We start from the raw sequence: 12,726 nt of genomic DNA, 5'->3' as shown, positions 1-12,726 counted from the left end.
CTCTTGCCAATGAACTAGGACTGTCAATGTCCGTCCTCTGATCCTAACATAGGAGCCCCACTTTGTCTCGAGGTCAATATTGTACTCATGGTCTGAATCGCACTCATAGCTCTCAGCACAATGCTAAACCTTCCGTCAAATTCCCAAGCTTGATATACCAATCAGAGATCGAAGAATTTAGATGGTCTCCACAATAGCATGATATTGTCCACTGGCCCAAGCTCCCCATGTAGTTTGCCTCGGCCTCCCAAAAGACCCTCATGTGCCACCGGAGATATCCTTCTTATAAACCCATGATCTTCCCATGCCTAATATTGACTATGCTTGTAACCTCGCAACCCAACAAGAGTTTCTAATCGACGATGATTTTGCTTTTCCCGGTGTAACTTATCAACATGCTTTTCCTCCCCACGATAATCTTCTTATGCGCCAGAATGTTGCCATACAAAATCTCTCTACTGCTACTCTGTATTGTCACATCCATCACAGACCTTTTAATGTCTTTCCTAGGTACGCCTGCCAAGGTCCACGAGCCTATACCACCGTAGTTGATCGCAGCCTTTAGCATGGACCTCGTGATTCACCACCAGCATTGCGCCTCCGCCTCGAAGTGCTCTTAGGGGCCTTTATAAACCCTAGGGCATCCGCCATATCACCTGCTCTGCCTTGCCTGCTTTTCCGCCTGCCGCTTAAGTTCTTCTCTTCCCACATTTGCTTGCTGCTTCCTTCTCTTCTTCGCCTTCATCCTTTCCTGGCCCTCCTGCGGCTGAAGGTAATGTGGCAACTGTGGTATCTCAGATTACATTTCTAACTTGATGATAGCGACCTAGCCTGGCCTTGAAAGCCTGCACCTCACCGATGATTACCTAACGAGGTGTTCTTAATCGAATGAACACCCTCTTCCTCCCAAAGGTTTTATAACTTTCTTCTGCTGGACCAACTTGAGGCCTCGCCTTCTTCATCCAATTTTCCTTCCTTGAGTCAATACTTTAGGATCCCCGCCACAAATATTCGAATTCGCTATTCTTGTCATCTCGTGACAGTCATCCTCCGGGTGTATGTAGATTCTTAACAAAGCTTTTCATCATTTATATTCACCCAAGTAAACTGATCCCCGATTCTTATCTGTTCCAGGCTGATGTGTTCTTTCTCGATATGTCTTCCTCCAACAAGGTCAGAAGTCTCGCTTTATACGCCGCCGAGTTGGTAACTCCGCGTATATGCCCACTCTTCCCACTACTTTGAATTGTCTGAAACATACGCACTGTACCTCTCGATTCTTTCAAAGAAAAGGAGTTCAACTTCTCCTCTGCCTATCATTTTATGGCTTTGCACTTTTTGACTCACCAATTCTGCATGTATAGTCCTTTTGTAAGATGTTGCCTTTTCTTCTTACTAATCGAGATATTTCTTTTCTTGAGGTCCTGCTATGTTTCGAGTCTTCACTCAAAGATTCAACTCGGTGCTCCAAACCATCTTGAAGGATGTAGATATGAGGTCACAAGGGCCCGGCCAACCTTCTGACTCTTCTTCCTGGAAAGAACCATCAAAGTCTTCCACTCCACTTTGCGGCCCTTCAGGCTAGCCTCAGTAGCCTTTCACATCCATCGAGGAAGAGAGGATCCTCCTCCGAGTTGTAAACACCACCTTCTGCGTAAACGCAAGAGAGTCGCCCCTACCCGCCTTTCAATTCACCGGCGTGGCTTCTTCCAAGCTTCCCAAAGTCCAAGTGACACCACCTGTGAGTCTCTGGCCAGAGTCTCCTCGAGTGGCGGAGCCCGCCCCATCTCCGCCCTGGCTCTCGCTCCGAGCAAAAGCCTATTCTTCATTGAGACTGCACCCCGGGCTCCTTCTCTTCCGAAAGCTCTCCCCTTCATCCGCATCGCAGTGACGGGTCTCAAAGGAATGAACGAGATTTCACCTCTTGGTGCCTTACCCGAGCCGATCCCTAGGGCTTCAAGTGATGTCCCTCCTATCTGCGGCAAAATCCATCCTGAGGTGAATTAGCCGCCTTTAGCGATTAGCCAACCAGCCTTGAAGGTTTTCGTGGAGAGTCCTGCCTCCCATCCTAGTTGGGTTTTCTTTTCTCTTACATATTGCCGATTTTCTTTTTTGTTCGCAAGCCTCCCAAAGGGCCTCGTGCTTGACTCATTTTACACCGCCTCCGCCCGAGAAATCGAGTCGCCAAGGCCTGGGATGGTGAGTTTGACCTTGTGACCGTGACCTTTCGACTTTATTCATCCGACCGGGAGTCTCACCGCCCAGAATCGGGTCCAGAGTCCACCGAAAATAAAGAGCTGCAAGCGCCCCGCTGCATCGCTGACTCTTATGAATTGTGAGGGGGCAACGCCGTCAGCCGATGACTGACGAGCTTGAAGGGAGAAGGACCCCTCGCCTTTTCGCGGCAGACAAGGTACGTGATCTAATACAAAAGTCCCGGAGCTGCTCGAGACTGCCACGTGCTGGAGAAGGATTTTTGGCTCAACAGACTGGGACTGCCACCATCCAATCTCTTCAGCCGACCTTCTCAAAGCCTGCATGGAGGCTTCCACTTTAAAGCAAGAGAAGACCCGGCCCCAACATCCAGGAAAAATGAGGGTGGAACTGTGAGCACCGATCAAGCGAAGGCGAGCGTCTGCTCACCTCAAGCAATATTAAGTCTCCTTGTTCCAAGAAACCGGGGATTTCCTGCTCTCGACCGCCACAAGCCTGCCACGGCGTGTGGGCAAAGGCGCTAACTGTTTCGAAAGCAAGGACTTCGCCTCCGGAGCCCCCACCGACTGACAAAGGAGTCACGAAGAAGTTCCCATTAAGTTTTCCCGATTCATTCGCATAACAACTTTCTAGCTCTTCCTGCTCCTCTCCCGAGTGATGTGCTTCCCACTAATCCCTGACTATGATATGAAATCTCTCATGTATGAGAATGTATGATATTTGGAACTTGCTTTTATTTAAAATCCTTTGTCTTTTAGGTAATCCCTTGGTCTGTCATTATCCGTAGTTAGGTTATAAGAAATCCCTCGGCCCTTATCTTTTTCTTGAAAATTATTTCCTGTTTCCTGACCATGGATCTGCTCGCTTCTCGACCGGGGATCTACTCATTCCCTGACCTGCGCTCTGTTTGCTCTCCGACCTGTGATATATTTGTTCCCTGACCTAGGATTTGTTTTGAGTTTGATGACATTGACTAGTGTCCCTGCCTTGGCACTTTGCTCGTCCAATGTCCCGAGTTGGCTCTTGAGCGAGGTTCATCCCTTAAACTTGGTAAAGGTGAGACAAAAACAACGGAGTCCCCAACGCTTCATAATACTGTGCTGTTCCTTCCCGAGGTGACTCATGATGACCCTCGAACTTCGCGCCACTTATTGTTTCCACCCTCTTTTTTCGCGCTTCGTTTTCTGTGATGATCTTGCGGCTCCTTTTTGCACACGTATTGTAAAGTGTTTTTATTAGGGGTCGTTAGATTGCGATTTGACCGTTTTTCCTTGTGGATATCTGTTATAAATAGCTCGCCAATGCTTCCCCATGAAACCTTTTGTCTGCTTCTTCTTTTTGCTCTCGCTTCCTTGCTTTCTCTGGCTCCTTGATTCCTTGTGTCGTCCGCTGTTTGCCTCATTCCTCTTATTCCTGACTGCCACTTAAGTCTTTTCCCATGACTTTTCCCAACATCATTTACCCCCTTGGAGTCTCAACTTTTGAGGGTACGGATCTGGATGATCTTCACTCACCATGATCTCCAGGACATATCATTATTCCACACCCCGCACTGCTTTCTCCTCCTACCACGCCTACCTTTATAAGGAACACGTGGCAAGGCCGCTTCTATTCATCCTTTATTTCTCCATAGTGTTACTCAATTTCTAGGCCACCGACCTAATTCTATAAAGATTCTGGCGCTTTGTGATCTTATGCGAAGTTTATTTCTCCTCACGCCAGCTCCACTACTTCTTCACTCCACAAAGCCAAGGTTTATTCTACTTCCAGCCCGCACTAGGACCACCTTCTTTGTCCTATTCCTCTCGATCCATCTTGGAAGGATAAGTATTTTTTCTCTTCCTCCTCCCCAGGCCTACCTGGCGCGAATCCTCCGTGTGTTTCCCTTATGGGGGACTTCGTGTGACTTTCTTCATAGACTCCTAGCTCAATCGATGGACATTTTGACAAGATTGATATCTGAAGATGTATCCTTCTTCGTGCTAAGCCGCATCTCTTTTGAGCCCGCCTCTAGGTGAATTTTATCTAACCTCAATTGTTTCACTGCTTTGGCATGATGACAACTTTGATTTCTGCAACCAACACCTTGCTCAGGCTCGTAAGAGTCTCTCCCTTAACAAACAGAAATAATGGAGGAGAGCAATCATATTGAATCGAGGTTTCCCCACATGTTGCCCCCGCCGAGATAGAAACAATCTGCACGCCATTCCTCCGCCAATTCCCAATCAACTTCAGGTCTCAGTCGCTTCCCAAACGATTCCCTTCGAAACTTCACTCCAACCCCAACCTCCTCTAGATCGTCATACCTCCGCAAGTCCTTCCTTGCCCGAGCTTCCCAGCCGCCCCGGCAGCGCATCTAGCCAGACCTCGCAGCCTCTTCGCCGACACTTCCGACTTTCCCTCTCAAGAGTCGGATTCTGATGACCAACCATTGCCTCATCACAGATTTCTGCCAAGGTATGTCAATCCAGACTTGATGATCCTGTCCATGGATGAACCGGCCTATCTCGGAAGTTCACTGTGCTCGCCTCATCCGAGGTGATCCATGATCTTCTCCACGCATTCTCAAGCTCAAGAATAAATCTCCCTTCTTCGAGACCTACTTTTCAAAGATGTCAACGCTCTTCGAGCGAAATGACACAAAGAGGTCCCTTAGCTACACCCCCACCTAGTGAATCAAGACCGGGGCCATCCTATCGCCCCTCATAATCCTCTCCCAACCAACAAGACCATCTTTGAATCGGCCTCCTATCACCACTATTATTCCACTAACCTCCGAGTCGGGGTTATTTTATGACAACAGATGCTCCCTACTAGATGTCTTTTTCATGAGAGGGGCAACTTGGGATGAAAACATTGAGCAAATGGAGGATTTATCTATACCACCTGGAGTAGAGAGGTTCTCGTAGTTGTATGTCTGTGCGCTCACTTATTCATGCAATAAAACTTATTTTACTCTTTTAGAGGCTCGTGCCTCAACCTCGGTGATAAATAACTCATTTCAATTATCACCAGAATAAGGTGTTGTCGATAGGGTATCCTGAGTGTTGCAATTGAATGATCCGCAACCGATGCTCAAAGAGCCTAAATAGGGCTTTGAAGAGAACTCAGACCAACAAGCAGCAGTGGCTTTCACCAGAACCCAAACCCTTCGTAAAAAGTCGATGTACATGGTATGCATCGATGGCGCGTCGAAGCCGGTCAGCCACATGTCGCGCACGATGACCAGCCGCAACGGATCGGCCGGGTCTTTCGCCCGCCTGGCCAGCAGGTCGCGGCGCGCCTTGTTGCCAATGTGCGACTGCCAGGCGGGAATGTCGGCGGCGGAGCCGGTCATCACGACCTTCACTGCACCCGTCTTGTCATCGTCGCTATGCCAGTCGAGAACGCTTGGTAGTTTCTATATCTTCCGGAGGTCTTTTCATGCAACTATATGAGCAGGGATATCTCAAATCCGCTCCTACCGCAGACTTTTTGGATCATCATCGCATCTTGGATGAAATGCCTGATGAAGTTTTTTCTGCTTTCAAGTAATTTGCACTTGTACATCATGTAAATTAATCTGCTATATGCCTAATGTTTCATTCTACTTCTCATTATCTGCTTTCTGGATGAATTCCAAATAAGCCTAATGACTTACAAAGATGTCACAATCCTGACCAGGAAGGCGCTTTACCAACTGATCAGGTGATTATTTCTGACCCAACCTGTCTCACCTCAAACTACATTTAGGTGTGGTAAGGTCACTAGCCTAGCTAGATTCCCTCGGGTCGTGCCTCGTTAGTACGCGTACAGATGCATGCCATTTTGACAACTTTATAGGTTCATCCCATCGAGGTGCTAACTTGGCTACGCCTCCCCAAGTTTCACCACTTCATACCAGGTCCCCTCCAAAGAAGAGAGAACCACCCCATCATAATTTTGGCCTCATCCTCCGTCGATAGCCATAGCCATAGTCAGTTTCGCCAGCCCGGCTACTGCTGTAGTCAATTGCTGGCCATATAGAATTCTCCGCTCAAGGTATCCCGACTTCCACAGTACCACCGCCGCCCATAGGCAAGATGGAACGGAGTAAGACCTGAAGCTTCTGTGGCATCGTATGGTACTCCAAAGAACACCTCTGCCTCTTCCGCCCTTACCTCCTCCACATGATCTAACCTAATCTTTAATCCTCAGATACCCCTGGGCTGATAACCTCAATCTACCCAAGCTCCTGCAGTGGTATGCTACGGTGAATGGATCAGGTACACCAACCTCCTACACGCCCTCTTCCGATCTTCCGAAACTACCTTCCATTATCTCGACACTAATTTATGAGGTACGCTTACTGCATAAAATATTCTTCCATAGAAATCAATAACCACCTCTCAATAATCCCTGATAGAGCATCGGGCCCACCCACTTGGAAAAGTAGTCGTACCAAGAAGATTCGACCGATGCTGATAGGGTCCAACGATGTCCTGCACTCTACCGGGTCAAAGATAAGAAACTATAGATGTCTTTAACACCGAGGTGGGTATATGTGTCAAATTTTGATATTTCGTAGGACAAGCAAGTGTTCACCATTAGTATCCTCCGAGAGTAAGCTGTAAATATCCAAACACAGCATTCTACTAGCCAGTGTTCCTTTCGCATGGCTGCCACAAGACCCTAAATGCATTTCTTTTAAGACCCACCTCTTCTACGCTTAGACACTTGAGTAAGGTCTCGAAAACACCGCTATATAATTGGTCCCCATCATGGTGTAGGCATGAGCTTTTTCTTGACCACCGAATTGTTCCCGTCTATTGGCATGATGCCTTGTCAAGATAGCTAATCACCCATCTCCACCAATAATCTCGTCTCGTTATTTTACACGATCTATCTCACATGAGAAAGGTTCTCGCCCACCGACCTATCTAGTACCCAGTAGTCATGGAACTAGCTATTTTGGCTAACTCGTCACCGCCATTCTCCTACCTAGGAATCTTGTTGACCGTGACCTTGAACTCTTCTTTCATCTTCCTCATAAGCCGTGACATACTTCTGTCCCTGTCGCAGCTGATCTCAAAATCATGCCGCTTACTATTGAGTTACTAGTGGGAATAATGACAACTCTGCCATGAGCCGCTGTACCGGCATCAATAAGGTCTCATACTCCGCCTCATTATTGGTAGCTCGAAGTTTAATCGCATACTATCAAGATATCTTCTGAGGAGATATCAAGAATGCCACGCTCACGACGTGACTGATCCATCCACATACTTTCCAAGTTTCTTCAATACTTGCACCCCGTCAAGAAATCGTCAAAGGCTTTTGATATGGGGTTGATAGGTGTATTGTATTCTCCTAATTGGGTGGTCCATTCGATGAGCCTACCACAACTTCAACGTTGGTAGAGCTTTACCCATGGTGCTATTTGTCAAGACCTAGGATGAGTCAGAAATAGGGCCTCAAACAGCCACGTCAGAGCATGACTCACTCCCCTTTTCTGTATGACCCAAAAAATACAAGGTCGTTGTACATTGTCCTCACTAACATCGCCCCCCACTACTGGGTGGTGGCCGACACCCTGCCTCCTCCGTGTGAATAGGCTCTGTGTCCTCGTAGAAGCAGGGCTGATACTTTTTAGCTCTTCAAAAGCGCTGCAATGCATTCCTCCCACCGGATTTGAAGCTTTTCCGAGCACCTTGAAGAAGGGTGCCGTCTCACGACCGAGATAAATCTAGACAGGCTATTATCTTGCCTACCACCCTCTAAGCTTCCTCAAGTTTTGGGGACCTCATATCTCTGGAGCACTTGGACCTTTCGTGGTTGACTTCAATTCCTCTCAAGGACAAGATAGCCCAATAACTTCCTCTTTCGGGTCCTAATAAACACTTTAAGGGGTTCAACACTCCATAACGCCAGAGGTGCCACAGTGTCCTCCACATCGTATCGATTTGCTGCATCTAAGGGAGATTTGATGAGCATGTCATCCGACTTCCACATCATGCTCGCCTCCCGGTAAGATTTTGTCCATCATCTTTTGATAAGTGGTTTGACATTTCGAGCTCAAAGGCATGACTATGTAGCAGAACCATCCGCCGTGATAAACTAACATTCTCTTGATCTTCCAATATCAAGGGATCCGATGGTACCCCGATAAGCCCACATGCAGATTCTTCAAGGCAATCGAGTCCACGCTTGATCGATTTGGCAAAGGTAACAATCTTTGGGGCTTTATTGAGATCCCTAAGTCACCGCATTCTCCACTTCATTGTGGCTTCACCGTAACCACGCTGAGTGCGACGAATGTACTTTAACGCTGTTCGCTTTTCCGAGCCAGTCCACCCAAAGTCCTTGGATGATTTTATTGATCGAGAAGTTTCTCTCTTTGCCGGGCATCGTGCAGAGATGTAACTTGCCGCTATTCCCTCGGTAGTTCTTCAAAGGACTGTGCAAAGACATCCTATTGTGGATCAAGCAATCCTCCTCTTCTTTACAGTCTCATGAGTATGCGAGTAAAGAGTTTCACACGTATATATCTGGACCTCTTCATGTGATAGGTTCCTCTGCATGGCTCCCTCCCGAATGGAGGAACAACCCCGGCCCCAAGGCTCCCTTGCAACTTCCACCCCATGTCAATGTAACACCGGAGAGACCTTCCGCCCTCTCACTTCTGCCGACCGCTTCCCAACAGGGAACTTGATCTTCCTATGGAAGGTGGAGACGACACCTGAATTCATGCTCCTCCGCATCATTATGATTACACGAGGAGGGTGAGTCAACCACAATGAAGGTTCTCCTGGTCCTCACTAGTGGCTCGCTTCCCAAGGATACGCTGACCACCAACTTGATTTGCCCATATGTCTTACTCTCACACCGTGAAACCATATAAAAGAAGTGGTTACCGTGAGTCTCGGCCGATCTCAAGATCTTTATCTAAATAATAACATGGCATTGTCACGAAAACTCGCCACACGGCCATTGAGGGCCCCATGGATGGCATCATCATGGGGGCCTCCACCTTCTAGATCTTGTGGTCCAAAGTCGTGGCGGCCGACAACTTGCTCTTGGCTACACCTCATCGCATGGATTTCAATCATGGACTACGGTCTATCCCATCCGATCCCCATGAGGCCCTCCAGAGATCATGATCCTTGACCCACGCTTATTTTTGCTTCCGGCTTCCCGGCCCCTTGCTGCCCTTCCACAGAAGATCTACTAGGTCTAGCTTGCCCCACTGGCTTTGCCTTCCTCCATCATTCTACGGACTTGAGGCGCCAGCTCCTCAGGTGCAAGCCCATCTCTCGATGACCACAATCACCGGCGTACGACGGTGATAAGTATAAGTCTTCCCAGGCCTGGAGAACTCGAACGTCGAGGTCGGGTGTCAAGACTGGGTGGCCACGTGCGTCTGCCGTGGACTGGCGAAGTCCCCGCCTGTCGTGGTGTCGGGTGTCCTGTGGGAGGCTGGAGCAGTGGCAGGCATTCTTCTTTCGGTCTATTAGTAGGAGCTATCTCGGCCTTATCCTTCTTTCCTTCACCTCCATGTTGATGTAGTTTGGCTCCATGATCTCATCGAATTCCTTACGGATTCCCCAATGAGGTCTCTAAAACTCTCCCCGTAGAGCCCATGGGAGAAGCGTCAAGTATTTGGGATGTGGTCGGAAGAACGTCCCCCGCCACTTGATTAAAACGCTTGATGTAACTTCTCAATGGCCGACGCACTTTGCTTGAGAGCAAACAAGCAGTGGTCCATTTTGATACCTTCTTCGTGCAAATGGCGAAGGAACGCAATCTGAAGTCGAAGTAGGTGATGGACCCATGCGGTACCATCAACCATTTTAGGGCGGAACCCGGTAGGGTGTTCAGAACACTGACATTTAACGACGCCAACATTGATGCAACAGAGTCGTGGTCTAACTTGGCGAGATGGTCCTCGTGGATCTTATACCGCCACGATCGTATTCCCCGATAGCCGCGTCCGATCCTCGGCGCCTCTTCCAAGATTTTGGAAGAGAAGAACACTTTCTTCCAGCTCCGCACTCGATCGCTCTTTCCCGAGGGATGATGGACTTCCTTCGAATCTTTTGGCAAAGAGTCACCATAGAAACTTGTTTGTCGCTCCGTGCACTATAATACCTCATACTGATGCTCAGAAGGTCAAAATTCAGAGTGTTGGGCCTGTGCGTGAGCCCCAAGAGTACTTTAGAAGCTTGTGTAACTTTTTGATTCGATGCGGTTGTTGCTTTTGCTGTCCGCCTTTAGTCTCTTCAAGAGCTCATATTCTCCAAATCATGGTCACGCTGATGCGAACGAGGTCCTCCATTGTCACCTGAATTAGGTAGATGTGTTCCCACACTACGGCAAATTTGATTCCGCCGCGTAGTTTAAGTCGATAGAGGTGGGTCGCGTGGGATGGAAAGTCGCCAGGCCTGCTCGATCCGGCACCGCCGGAAAGCTACGCGATGAGGGGTGATGCGAAGCGGGTCCCGAGACACTCTGGACAAGCCCACGAGTCGTTAGACCGTAAAACTGTGAAAAGTCCCAGGTCGCCTCCGACAGTTTACTTTTTTCCAAAACACATGAGAAAGGATGAAAAGTGTGAATATGAGTGTGGACAAGTTTCGAAGGTAGGACAAAACATCCTTTATACACGGGGGTGCTTCCGGACGGTGTTAGAAAAAATGGATGTCGGATGTCGTGCTTTGTGCGGAATGACACGTGGGGTCCGCTAGTCCGGACTGCACTAGGAATGATGCTGAGCAGCATATGTTTATTTATCACGGTTGATTATTCCGAGATTCCTTGACTTGCTGTCGTGTAATGCATGCCCGCTTCCCTTTCCTGCTCGCTTCGTGTCGGTGTTCTCCTAACTGACCTTCTACTGTAGTCGTGACTGTAAGCGGCCCCTGCCTCTCCACTTATCCAGAGTCCACCTATACTCCCGATTTGATTAAGGACTTAGTCTCGATTCCGTATGTCCCAGATCCGTCTCTTGATCCAATTCCGCCCATCCCGACATGTATGCCTTAGCCCATATCGGTCTGCCACCTATATCCTTACTTGCACATCTCGTCGCACGCTGATTCTTGTGTCCTATGTCCGAGCTTATAAGTCCCCACTTGCATCCTGACTGATCCCGACTGCCTGGACGTATACAAAGTCTATAAGTCTGACTGTATCCTTGGTTGACACATCACCTATACGCTTTTGGTCTCATCGCAAGGCTATAAGTTATGATCCATCCCCTGCAGCACATCCCATCCATACGCCTGTGGTATCAAGGCTAAAGTTCTCACGTGCACATCTGACCATTGTCCTTGTTCCTATGCCGCAAGACTATAAGTCCCGCCCTGTATCCTTGGTTGGCACACACACACACGCTTGTGGGTGGTTTCGTACGACGCAATGCTATAAGTCACCGCATCCTTGCTGGCACATCCATCTCGCACGCTTGCTTTGGTGCCTGAATTGGCAAGGCATATAAGTCATGACCTATATCCTTGGCTCAGTTCCTACTGGCCGTAGTCACCGAATACTCAATGCCCGTGTCTGCTCTGCCCTTTGAATTCCACGTAGGCTGGAGTCTTGACCTTCATGTATGTCAGACTCTTGACCACCACATAGGCTTGACTTCTGATCAACACGTGAGCTTGACTTCTGATCGTCACCTCGAGCTTGACTTCCCACCACATCATCTTCTTGACCCCACGATCATACACCGTATCAACGATCATGTTCAGGAAAACTCTCTGCAAAGAAATTCAGTAAGTAAGATACGAGCAAGAGCTGACGAATTTATTTTGCGTAAAATGGTTGCATCTAGATATGAAGAAAAGGCTGTTTTTATACTTCTCGTCTAAGTTATTCAGCAAGAATCACAGGAACCATGCATCGGAATCCTGTCGAGCGTTGCTGGCGGCGGAGGTACAGTGTGTGTTGGCTTTGCATCGTAAAGTAATAAGTAATAATAATCGCACGTGAAAACAATACTACCAAAGTCGTTGTAGTATAGTGGTGAGTATTCCCGCCTGTCACGCGGGTGACCCGGGTTCGATCCCCGGCAACGGCGCTTTATCACGTTTTCTCATTTTTTTTGCCTTTTGCTTATTTTCTAAACCGATGGGCGATTCCGGCGATCATGGTCGACGCAGTAGCCCCGTGGACGTCGCCCAGCTCAACGCTGCCTCCTATCTCGATCCCCACTATTGGTATGGCAGCTCGCTACTCTTCTCCCTCTCTTTTCCTTCGCTTCGCTTCGCTTCCTGCCTCAATCTCTGTTCTGACTTCATAGGGACGAGAGGTTCGCGCCGCCGAGGAGCACTATGAATGGTTCAAAGACGACTCCCACTTCCGACACCTCCTCCGCCCCTTCCTCAATCCACCCCACTCGGTAACTTCACCGTGTTCGCTTTCTCACTGACTCGTCCGGCATGCGTGCATAGTTATAGCATTCAATTTGGATTCTTTGGTATATTGCTAGGTATTGGAGATCAGTTGTGGCAACTCGCTGCTCTGCGAGGAGCTTCACAAGGATGGCATCGC

The 12,726-nt window shown here is 48.5% G+C and overlaps 1 non-coding gene across 1 annotated transcript; it reads left to right on the top strand.

Moving 5' to 3' along the window:
• Positions 1-12,181: 12,181 nt before the first annotated feature.
• Positions 12,182-12,253, top strand: TRNAD-GUC. The gene has a single exon. It is a non-coding gene; the product is annotated as a tRNA-Asp (tRNA).
• Positions 12,254-12,726: the final 473 nt, after the last annotated feature.

This window comes from Zingiber officinale, chromosome 11A (assembly GCF_018446385.1).
Source record: "Zingiber officinale cultivar Zhangliang chromosome 11A, Zo_v1.1, whole genome shotgun sequence".
Taxonomy (NCBI): Eukaryota; Viridiplantae; Streptophyta; class Magnoliopsida; order Zingiberales; family Zingiberaceae; genus Zingiber; species Zingiber officinale.
Note: the sequence above shows the minus strand (reverse complement) of the source record. Positions and strands in the feature narration are given on the sequence as shown.